General features: G+C 41.8%; 1 protein-coding gene across 2 annotated transcripts in view; it reads left to right on the top strand.

Moving 5' to 3' along the window:
- Positions 1-1091: 1091 nt before the first annotated feature.
- LOC133392676 (bcl-2-related ovarian killer protein-like) overlaps positions 1092-12763 on the top strand; it is a 52200-nt gene continuing 40528 nt past the window's right edge. For both annotated transcript variants that reach the window (XM_061653095.1, XM_061653094.1), the window contains exon 1: positions 1092-2009. The gene's annotated coding sequence lies outside the window, so the exon portion shown is untranslated. The remainder of the gene's footprint in view (positions 2010-12763) is intronic.

The following is a 12763-nucleotide window of genomic DNA, read 5'->3' as shown; positions in this document are numbered from 1 at the left end:
AGCATTCTGTTTAACCAATAGTTTGAACTAGACATTATTTGAATGATATGATTTTTCTATTTTTTTTTTACTGTTCTCTGACACATTTCCTGAGAAGGTATCCAAACTCTTGGCCGCGGTGAGCCTGTTTTTAATTCAATGTCAATATCATGTGTTGAAAATAAAATACACTCTAGAAACTTTAAAATAGTAAACACTCTACCACGCATTTTGATTCGTTCAGAAAGTTTGTATTCCTAGTCCGAACGTTTTTTCAAATCATGCAAATTTTTTCATAAAGTGGAGGTAATTTCATGAAGGTGGTAGTAGTTTGCTAGATAAAATTTAATTTAATTTCAATTTTTATTAAAGACAAAGTAACCTGAGGTAGGATTGAAAAAACAAAACATAATGATTACCAAATACAGCCTGAGCTCACTGGGTGAACTTCGATTCCCTGCCAACTATTGAATATGTGCTTTTCAGTTGGCACGTTTTTCCATACAAAAACTGACATTTTTCTCGGCAAGCCATGGGATTTTTGTGAAATTTTCAAACATTGGATTTTCCATACAAACGCATGCTTTTTAATTGAACTGTCAGCCAGCTATTGCGCGTTCAAATAATAAGCATGCCAACTAAAAAGCGTTTCACTATTGAACTCTTACTGTATAACAGTTCAAAAAACAATGCAATAAAGTCGGTTTTTATATTATTTTTGTTCCCTCCATCTTTCTCTTCATTTATACTAATCAAACAGTGTTATAATAAACATTAAAAAATTATAAAAATATAGCATTGTTTTGATGTATTTTTCTTGATTTATTTCTATAATTTTATGTGTAAAAGTATATGCATTTTTAACAAACAAAAATATTAAAGCTCTTGGCTATTTACATTTATGACTTGACAATTTTTTACAAAAATCTGCGTAAAAAACATTACACAATATGAAAATATTTTGTACCTTTTTTACATTTTACATTAATTACGTTTTGCAATTACTCCTTCAATCAACCCGCCATCGCTATCAAATTGCCCATAGTGCACAGACCCCCTATCCGCACCGGGGCACCCGATCCGATCGGGGAGCGATGTTTTTCTTTTGCGCTTTGTTTCGGTTCAACACGCGTGCCGATAAGACGCGCGCCGCCGCTGTCGCTCCCACAGCGTACGCGTAGCGCAGATCTTTACCTTTTGGTTTGCTTTCCCGCGCGGTGGGACGGCGGGCTGGTTGTAACCGAGGCAAATAGACGGGCCCCGGCTTTGTGTGGATATCTTCTTCATATTCGGTCGGTTCGATATCATCCCCCGGTGTTTAGTGGTGCCGTGCCCAGGTCTGCAGCAGTTCGCGCGCTTCGCTCCCTAGCAACGGGTTGGGGCGCATGGGCGCCGTTTCCCGCATTCAACCCCCACCGATGCAACAGGTGTTTGGTGTGCGGCAGAGTGGCTATGATCGGGATATGAGCCGCGCGCACGTAAGTGATAACGGCCGATCGGTGACATAGTGCATAGTGTCTAAATTTATACCACCACCCGCATCACTGCGTTCTGTGGGCTAAAGAGTGCTGTTAGCAGTGCCCAACAAAATAATGGCAAACAACAGGCAACCGTGTGTGTGTGTGTGTGTGTGCGTATGTGCAGAGTGTGTCGTGTAGTGATTAATTCGTAACCCGATAGCATCAAAATAGTTGCATTGGGGATGGTGATGATGGTAATGCTGGTATATCGAAAATAAGTGTAAAGTGCTTTACCCACCCAACCACATCACTCACACGGATCGATTAAAAGTGTGCGTAGAGAAAAGGGCACTCTGTACTGCCGTTGTGTGCTAACACAGTAACGCGTTTCAGTGCTAGTTACAAGAGCGTTACAAAAGCGTTACGACAGTGGCTGCGTACGTGAATTCTTCAGCAAAACGGGCAACGAAATTGATTGAATCAAAACAGAAAGTGCAAGCCATTTAAAGAGCGTTCATCTTGCATCGTCAACAAACCATCAACACCACCACCACCAAAACAGACCAGTAGGTAAGTGAAGGCAAAGTTAATCAAACATCATTACTGTCAGTGGTTGAAATATGTACACCTCTGTTTGGAATGCGAGGTGTTTGTGCGGCTGCGGGAGTAACATCAAGTCGCTTCAAACTTTGCATTCTGCCCATCCACTCTTTATTCGCAAAGCTCATAATCCTCTCTCTCTCAAGTCGCTCGTGACGTTCAACTTCTTGCCCGCATCGCTCATCGCTTCTATCGGCGGGCAAAAACTATCGCCCTATGATTAATCACCATCAGATAAAGGTGGCAGGCACTCGCCAAGGTGGAAAAGTTGACAAAACGCAACCACCATGCTAAACCTTCCACCACACAGCGTCTCTGCACAAGTGTGCACTCGAAACGATTGACAAAGTGAGCGCCAAGATTTGAGTGACAGCTTCATCGCGATAGCGTTTTGTGCTGATCTTCGCTTGCGGGGGGAAAAAAATCCCCGGTGACTTTGGGAAACGATAAAAGACAGTGAAAAGCCACAAGAAAATTAGCAACAAAATGCACCGTCTGATAACGATAAAGGTGCATAACTTTTCGGATCGGATGAGGATTACATCCTGTCCCCCTTTCCGGCACTGTCCCGGTAAAAAGTTCCCGAACACTGAGACTGAGTCGGAACTGACGGTCCTTTCCGTCCTTTCTCCACAAATTGACGGTGATTGGCGACATAATGAGGCAAGCGGCCAAAAGTGCTTCCCCCGGGGATGACAGCGGACCTTTCTTCCTTGGACCAGAACGCAATCGCTAATGACGCGCTTAAACGGTTACTGATTGTACACAAAAATCCTCCTCCGGTTTCGCTTTAACCCGCTCGGACAGTAAAGTAGGATGAAATATGACACGTTGGGCTCTTCTTTCCTTGTTTTATTTTTTTTAAATCATATTTACTTGCCACACGGCCTCGCAATTGGAAGGCGTTACTTTCTTTTTGAATTTTAATTTTTGCTCCTCACCCTTCTCCATTGGCTCTTCTAGCGAGTGAACTGCTTTCGCCCGGGTTTAATATGACGCAGAGCCGTGGTGTGGAGTGAAGTTTTTTGAGCGCAAATCCGTACTTGCTTAACACCTACAGCTGTGGCAATGTAAATTGATCGCAAATGCGTTTGCGGGGGGGGGGGGGGCAAATATTATGTTTCGAAGGCGTAAACATCCGACGCATGAACCGACGCGGTGCCGAACGGACGCGGTACCCTCTGACCGGTACGGTAAAGCGATTAGCAGAAGCACCACAGCATCAGGCAGCTTCATTAACAACGCCTCAACTCAAGTTTGTTGTCTCAATAGCCCTAGCTTTGGCGGTAATTTGAGCGGCTGCATTGGGAAGCATTTATCTAGCGATCACTCGTCATCTTTATCAAGCCTCGTGCTGATTAACAGGCAAGTGATTGGAGTTGGCCCACTGCAATTCCCCCGTTGCAAGTGCTTTGCTACAAACTCATCTCAACCACCTCCTGCTTGAAGCACACTAACCGTTTTAAGCATCTCATTAAGGTGCTGCCCCCCTTACTGGCTTCCTTCACTGGACCTGGCCCAAAAACCAACTGGACACAAACTTCACTTGACAGACGACGGCACCCGAAGCGATGGCACGAGATTGGTACGGCCGATGGTTATTATCGACAATTAATGTATCCCCCCGTCCAGGGAATCATGCGGAGAGTGGGAAGATCTTTTCGCGCATGCAATGCCTAAATGACACACTCATACAGTCAAACCATGCTTTTTGGTCAGTGGCCGAAGGGAGCAGCGAAGGCAGCTTAAGGTTGTGCGCAAATTATTCAACACCTTCAACCGCGAAGAGCGCGCGTGCGTGCGACGTGGTTGAAGGTAATGAAGGTTTGCGTGGCGATTTTTCCCTTTTTGAAGAGACAGCCTTTTTTGTTGTTGGCGCACACCACCCAAACAACGTGACAGCGAAAGCAACAGCGCTCATAATGATACGATTTTTGCCCTCCCTCACGGTAATAAGAGGTTTAGGGTCGCGTTTTGATAATCACTGGTGGCGATGGAATATTAATCATATAATTTGCACCGTGGTGTAATGAGGAACTAATTTAAGAATTTGGAAGAAATGTTTTTATGAAAGCTGATTTGGAGAGATAGTTTTTATGCAAAGTTATATTGGAATTGGCCATAAAAGTGATTCTTTAGAGCTTATTAAAAAAAATATGCTAAAGTGAAAACAAACAACTTTAAGCAGCAGTCCCCCTCTATAGAATTTGACGTTTTTAATCGCTATCTTACCTTATTATTTTAAAACAAACACATATGAGTAAGATAGGTAAGTAATAAGATAAGTATCATATATCCCGAAGAAAGTAAATCATGCTTGAACAGGCCCGCAATAAGAATCGATCCACATCGGACCTCGCGCGAGTCTCAATGCTTATGGATTAGACCAACGGACTGCAACAACCATGATGAGGTATTAGTGTAGTAAAACTATCAATTTTCCAAATTTGTTGGATGTATATAGCAGGATTGAGATACATTCATGGATGTTTGGTTTTATCTATTAGCGGTTTGATAATTTGCAATAAATCACAATATGACTATCCAATGATAATCATTCTTTCCTAATTGAGAATTGAGAATTGAGAAAAACGATTAGAAAAAGGAAAATTTGAATTAAGAATGTGAGAAGATTATCTCATATCAAACGTAAGTGCGTTATCTATGCTAAGCAATCTGTGTAACGTGTAATATGTGTAGATGTCCTATGTCATTCAGTCACTTTCCCAAAATCGATCTAATTCGGGAACGATTCGGTAGCGATTATCAAAGTGACATAAAATGGTGGTTTCCTTGGATGTTTTTGAACATTTTGCCATATTGTTCGTACAACTGAGAAGGATACTCATGAAATAAATCAAAGCAACCGTTGTATCTAGATCTTGTTAAGGAAAGTTGCTGATAATATAATGTGTGCACAGCTGCAGTTGTCATCACGATCTTGATGATGATGATAAGAGGTTTCTTAAAATCTATATATATAAAAATCTCGTGTCACGGTGTTTGTCGCGAGTAAACTCCGAAACGGCTGGATCATTTTCAACGAAACTTTGCACACACCTTATGGTGGTATGAGAATAGGTTTTAAGACTTAAAAATCGTTCAGATGTTACACTAAACTTAATTTAAAAAAGATTTTCTAACTTCCATACAAAGAGAAGGATTGTTGTTGTGTTGTATACAGCACTTTGACACTTGGTGTGAGGTTTCCTGGCGGTTTACACTCGATGATCGGATCCTGAGGGGATACGGGCACGATACAACAATCCCAAGTAACAAAGCAATAATGGAATATTTGTTTTTTTTTTTTTGTTGAATAACTAAGTTTGTCGGGCCAGCTAGTATTAAAATAAAAATAAGAACGAAAATATATAAGACAGAGACAACTCAGGTTTGAGACACGTGCGCGTACAAGTGAAAGTCAATGATCGATTTTAAACAGGACTTACTTCTTATTCGTACTGATCTTACTGAGATCTCATCAGTAAGTCATTCATAGTAACTCTTATTGGATCAGGCAGTATTTGGAAGCATTTGGAATATTTAATACGAAAAGTGAGGAAAAACACGATAAGAAGATACAGAAGAAGAAGAAGAAAAAGAATAAGAAGAGGAAGAAGAAGAGGAAACAGATAAGTAAGGATGAGAAGAAGAAGAAGAAGAAGAAGAAGAAGAAGAAGAAGAAGAAGAAGAAGAAGAAGAAGAAAAGGAAGGAGAAGAAGAAAAGGAAGGAGAAGAAGAAAAGGAAGAAGAAAAGGAAGAAGAAGAAGAAGAAGAAGAAGAAGAAGAAGAAGAAGAAGAAGGGAAAATATTTAAAAAAATACAGTGAACCCTCTCTTATTTGACACCTCTCCAATTTGAAAAAACTCTCTTATTTGAACATTTTGCATTTTGCAAAATTACTTTAATCGTGTTGCCCACTAAACGGGTTAATCATGACAAAGCACTAAGCACTAGGCCATTCCCGTTTATTAAAATGCTACCTAAGCTGAAGCACCATTTTGTGTGAATCTCTAAAGCCTCACAATTATGACACTCAATCTCTATCATTAGTCAGCAGTCAACCGTTTGGTTTGCCGGAAAATAGAATCCCATTGCACGGTGCAGCTCACTACCACTACGCGAAAGCGATTTCGTTCGATTATGCACCGCCAGCCCTCGTGCCGCAGCATTTTTACATCGCGCCTGCGGTTTGTATGACCGTTCCGCCATCCGGACCGCAACGACTTGAAGGCTATCTGTCTGTTCGCGGTTTTGTATGACAACTGCGCGTACCCGGTGACGTCTCGCGCTGCCCCGTAGCACGCACATCCGTCCCATCAGACGAGATCAAATTCGCGCAAAACGTGCAATGGGGAACAGCAGAAGCAAACACGGCACCCAACAGCAAGACGAGTCAACTCACACCGCTCACACTCATAAAAATGTCAATCCAATCAGGCCCGCCTGTCAGCCACGCCGGACAATCGGAAGCGGCAATCGGAGTGCGCTCCACACTTCACGTATTAGTTCCACATTATTATGACGTGAAGGCGAGCGTTTAATCCGTTTGGGGTTGTTTTTTTTCTTCCGAACATTCACCAAAACTGCATCATTCAATCTCTGGTGGTTCTGATTTTCTTTCATTTCTACTGCCGTCTGACTGCAGCACTGATATAGCCAGCACGTGCAATCATAATTTAATAACCGATGCGCACCTCCAATAAAGGTCGCCCGCCCGTCTTCGTCGCCACCACGCAGTGCGCTCACGTGCGAAGAGCGGAAGGTGCTTCGGAAAGTGCATTCTGCCACTTGCAGCTACACAAACACTCGCGCCTCGCGGTTTGCTTGCCCTTTTGCGCGTCCCGAGGTTTTAGCATGGCGTCGATCCCGCTCGCTGTGTGTCGTTTGCGCCTCTGTGGCCACTTCTCGGCAACGCGCTCGGATCGATACAGCGCTCGAGACCTTGAACCAGCTGTAAGTAAACACAATTCCCCAGCGAAGAGAAAACGGGACTAATAGAACAGTGTGAGCAAGAGAGAGAGAGAGAGAGTGGTACCTGGCTGGACAGTGTTGTAATTTAAATAAATATTGCACACATGTTGGTGGTACTAAGCCGGGAGCGATGGAGAGAAGGTGTCATCATCGAAGATGCGCACTCAACACAGCGAGTGATGACATTCTTGACAGATGTTAGAGCGCAACCCGACAACCCGATGTCAGCTTTCAACCGCAATTAAAACGGCAAAGTGCATTGCGTATTCACACACACACAGAGACACGTACACGGTTGCCCTTTTCGGTGCCACTAGGAGCCACGAACACCGAACTCCATTCATTTGTAACAATTATCCGTCGATCGGCGCCGGTTTGGTGTCCTCCACCGGCGGCGGTTGCTGACGATGCACGATCTCACGTTTCTCACATTATCGTTTCGCGGCAATATGGTGGTTGCAGCGGCCGACACACACAGCCACACACACACACACATCCGGCCGATCATTACCGATTTTTGCTGCACCACAGCATTCTGCAGCCGCGTTCCTATGACAAATGACCCCAGCCGATTGCTAATGATGATCAACGGCGCACGACCACAGTGCGGATTGTTTCCAGTACAAAGGGTGTAAAGGTCGCGATGTCGGCACATTAGCAATTACAGGGTGTGTTCGCCTGTGTGTGTGTGTGTGTGTGTGTGTGTGTGTGTGTGTTGGAGCAGAATCAAAACGTCCTGATTTTATGACGGTGAAGTACAATGCATTTGTGGATCAGTAGGCTTCAAGCGAAACCTTCATACAGGTACAACTGCAAATGGTGGAATTTTGTTGCAATCGGGCTACAATCTTATTCGTGGGAACATGACTGATTGGGATGTAGTGCGAGTTTTATTCGAGTTGATTTTATAATTCGATATAATTTTTGGTGTAATTTCTACAACGGAGTTTTCCAGATAATCAGTACTTTGTGCTATAAGAACCATCTCGTCATACAAAGCAGAAACCATTAATAATGTGCAAAAAATTTCATAACCTTGTTGACCCAATGAAGTACACAATAAGTACGTTGCACGATAATTACTGACACAGTGGCAAACACATCAGCACAATAAACTTCTGGACACTTGCTTATAAGCAAATATCTTAACGCCTCGAAGTCATTTCTTCACCAACCTGAATATTGTAAGTACCTCCGTCGCAAATCGCATGATGTGACCAAGACATCTTAGAAAACATTCTTCAAACAATACACATTACACAGTTGCCGTTCCAGACATCTATTGAATAAATGCGCTGACTCCGAAAAGACCGTAAACCAAGGATTTTGTGACCAAGGATTTTTGTGGCCAAGAATTTTACGACCAAGGATTTTGCAAGCAAGATTTCTGCGAGCAAGATTACTGCGACGAAGAATTTTGCAACCAAGGATTTTGCGACCAAGAATTTTGTGATCAAGAACTTTGCGACCAAGAAGTTTACGACGAAGATATCTGCTACCAAGATATCTGCTACCAAGAATTTGGCGACGAAGAGTTTTGCGACCAAGATTTCTACGACTAAGATTTCTGCGATCAAGAACTTTGCGACCAAGAATTTTGCGACCAACATATCTGCGTCCAAGATATCTGCGACCAAGATATCTGCGACCAAGATATCTGCGACCAAGAATTTGGCGACCAAGAGTTTTGCGAACAAAATTTCTACGACTAAGATATCTGCGACCAAGAATTTGCGACCAAGAATTTTGTGACCAAGATTTTTGGGACCAAGATTTATGCGAACAAGGATTTTGCGACCAAGATATCTGCTACCAAGAATTTGGCGACCAAGATTTCTACGACCAAGAATTATGCGACCAAGAATTTTGCGACCTTTAAGGATACGTTTACTATGCCCAATTCATTCATCTCAAGGCTCGAATGCCTGTACTGCATTTTTTACGATGCTGCGGTTTGGCTAGAAAACCCCTGTATTTTTAAACTTACGTGCAGGTACTGTAATGTTCCACCGAGAGGTGTTACCGCATCTCTCTGACTTACTAAAACATTACCATTTAAATTAATATAGCCTCTCCGCTACGTGACATGATGCAACACACCGTGCCCGAGCAAGGTACACCACCAAAACCAAGCTAAAACCCCCCATATCAAGCTCTGTACGATCGGCCTGCACACAAAAAGCCACGTTCGGTATTGGTGCAAAAGCTCCGGTTTCGGGCGGTACCCGACCCCGGGCGCAAGCATTTTGATTGGTTCTAGCCGTGTCGCGATCATTATAATCGAAATCAAACACACCTTACCAGCCTACAGAGAAGGGGTGGATTTTCCCTTTCCTCCGAAAAAGGAAAATCTCCACCCAGTGTGTGCATGCGTGTGAGAGAGGAGTTGGCCATCAGCTCAGGGGGGTGCACTGATCCAGTTTCACGCTCACCCTCCCCGTTTTAGTGCAGGCAATTGTGCAATTTAAATTATTTCACATCACCAACAGCAAACAGCAGCAGCAGCAGCAGCCTTACACACTAGCTCCACTTTCGGTTCTAGCCAGCTGGGCCAGCATTCTTTCCATTCGGTAACGGAGCGCTCTGGCGCACCGGCGGGTTTCCCTGACCCGAACTCCGCGATACGAGATCCGAGATTTGTGCGTGGAAAAATGTTAATTGAATTTAAACTGTGGCCAGCAGCTAGGTAGGGAGGCCACCGTCGATCGGGTACATCGATCGTGCTGGATTTTTCCGAGTTTCACCCATTAGCTCAACGCGGTGTCACCTCGTTTCACGGCTTCGCTTTCGAACGGCATTCCATCTAACCGTTCGGTATGGTATCGTATCGAGCACGAAAACCTCTTCTCACATACACACACACGCCAAGACTGTCGTTCAGACGCGCTGGTATTCAATATTTCTGTATAATTGCAACATAATTGTATCTCATCGTTTCACTAATAATCGATTATTACAAGTATTACTTACTTTGCTCCTTTTATGCATTTATCCCATGTTCTTTTTTAAATTATTCTGAAAAAGCTTATCTCAACATCGAGTAATTGTTTGAGATTGTCCCTGTAGATGGTCGAAAGTTTCCATCGATTTTGATTTATTTGATAGTTAAAACATGTGAAATATCCACGAATCTTGTTTTTTGCCTTTAATTAAATGACATTTTCAAGATTGCCGTATTTAAATATTGATTTTAGATCAGCTAAATGTTGTATTTAGATGTTTGATCATTAAATAAATCATCAAAAACATGATCTAGGAACTACCATTCTAGCGTGATCTTGATAACCATCTGAAATCTACTAAGCGTGATCGCTAACGTTTGCATTACGGGGACGGTCCCGTGGTACAGTCGTCGTTACGCCAAATAGAAGAAGAAGAAGAAGAAGAAGAAGAACGTTTTCATTTCAAAAAATGGGTTTTTCGGCAGGGTATGGAAAAACCAAACTAAGAGAGATAATTTCTTTCCATAAACATCCTTTGAAAGGTAATTATTTAAGCTTAATTGCAAAAATAAATCAACGACTTTCCGAGCTGCCTGCCGTCAGTTATCCGGAATTTTCGTCAGCGCGGACGAAGACATGCGTGTAGGTATGTTTTTAAGATCTACCTTCAATTTGTATCAATTCCTCTCGGGGATGTTGTCCGCGGACTTGGGTGTCATGGGGAAATTCGGGCGAAATTCGCCTGAAATGATCGCACTGAGTTTTGGCGTCATTGCTTGCCGAGCCGGTCTCGTAGTACAGTCGTCAACTCGTACGACCTAACAACATGCCCGTCATGGGCTCAATCCCCAAAAAGACTGCGCCGCCATACGTAGGACTGACTATCCTGCTATGGTGGGGGAATCAATTAGTCACTGAAAGCCAAGCTCACAAGTGGGTACAGGCAGGCCTAGACCGACATCGGTTGTTAAGACATAGAAGAAGAAGAAGCTTGCCGATCATCGCGATCTTGTGATGAAGTTATTGGATTTATCATATTTATTGCGGAAGCTACCCGTTGGAGTACTTGCAACTTCTAAAGGAGCTTTATCAAGCAGTCCGTAAGTCATTTAGTAAGTCCATTTAGTTAGAATTGAAAAGCACAGACTTATTCCTATGGGAAAATTACTTTATTTACAAATTTTGTTTGATTCTCTTTACTATAAAATCGATGTCCCATCAACGAAATCATATTCATTGGAGTCGATACTTACTGTTAGGTCTGGAACCTCTCTGAACGAGACGTGCGAACTCTCAACGCTTCTTTGTGGCAGGTTTGATTAGTGGCGAAATTGATGCGCCCACCTATTCAGCGCTGTAAACTTCTCTGTTCTGTCAGTCAGATCCGATTAACACGATGGGAATCGCCTTCAGTCAAGTTTACAATAGGGTAAATGTACCTATAGTGGTGGTAGTACCAATAGTGGTGGTATTGCACTAAAATGCGGTTCATACGGCAAATTACAAGTAATTAAGTTATTTAAGTTAGTGTGAAATGTTCTTTAGCCTTTTACAAAGGGTTTAAAAGTTAAATGGGGCCATTCCGTTTCTTAGTGACCGAAAAATCCATTATTTTGTGAAATGAGTCAACATTTTTCCAAAATCCTTAGGATTTCATAACGAAACTCATTTTTCTGTTAACGTTCTAAATGACCACATAAACACGCAATTACTAGTTTTTTAACATAACTGTTATGAAATGTTATTGTTTTACTAAAATTATTTGCCTTTTTACCATATTTATGCATTTTTGAGTGTTTTTTACCATAGTGCCATTATAGGTACACAAAACAGGCATGTTCCTATAGTGGTTATAGTTATAAAATCAATAAAAACAGGTCGTTTTAGATTTTTTTGAGGAAATTTTTCACATGTCGTACTGTTTTCACTAAAATAAGCAACAGAAATGAGTTTTATGTAGGTAATTTACCAAAAACAGGCCAAAATTCGCTTATCTGGCTGAATGAAAAATTGACTTCAAATCAAGCACACTTTTCCGGGTGTAGGTTGATGACAGGTGTGATGCAGTACTTTAGTCAATAGTTTCATTGATTAAATTTATACATTTTTTTACGATCAAATTACGCAAGAAAACTATATTATGGCAGTAATCCTTGCTATTCATACGAAAACAGCTTCGAAACTAAGTTTCATTGATATTATACACCGTTTTTGATGCATCTTTGTTTACTACCACTATAGGAACACAATACGACGACTATAGGAACCATACCTCCATTATAGGTACAACGAAGCAGTCACAAAAATATGTATTTTTTCGTAAATTTGATGTATTTCATGATAAAAATGGTTGTGATTGCGTAGATAAAACATATTCCAATTGCTATGTGTTAAAATATTCAGAAATTATCCTTCCTCACACTTTAAATCCATTAAAACACATCGGTACCACTACAAATTGCACCACTATTGGTACATTTACCCTATGTATAAATTTTGATTCATCTCAATCTGCGTTCCGTGAGCGTTTGCGTGTTCTAGCGTTAGGTGCTCTAGGTACTTACAAGCTACGGGGCGTTACATTTAGTTTAATCAACGAAATAGACTAAATTTAATCAAGACTTTCTCTATGTCCGATGAACAAACTCAATGAATACTAAATTAAATATGTCTTCCAATTATGATCCGTTAGTTGTTAAACCGACAGTCCTTGAATAGAGAGCTATACTGTATCAGAATAGTATATTTAATAAACCAGTGAACAATCTGATTATCAATTAGCAAATAAACATGCTCCAACTGCAATAA

Source organism: Anopheles gambiae, chromosome 3 (assembly GCF_943734735.2).
Source record: "Anopheles gambiae chromosome 3, idAnoGambNW_F1_1, whole genome shotgun sequence".
Classification (NCBI taxonomy): Eukaryota; Metazoa; Arthropoda; class Insecta; order Diptera; family Culicidae; genus Anopheles; species Anopheles gambiae.
This window is presented reverse-complemented; position numbering and strand designations above follow the sequence as displayed.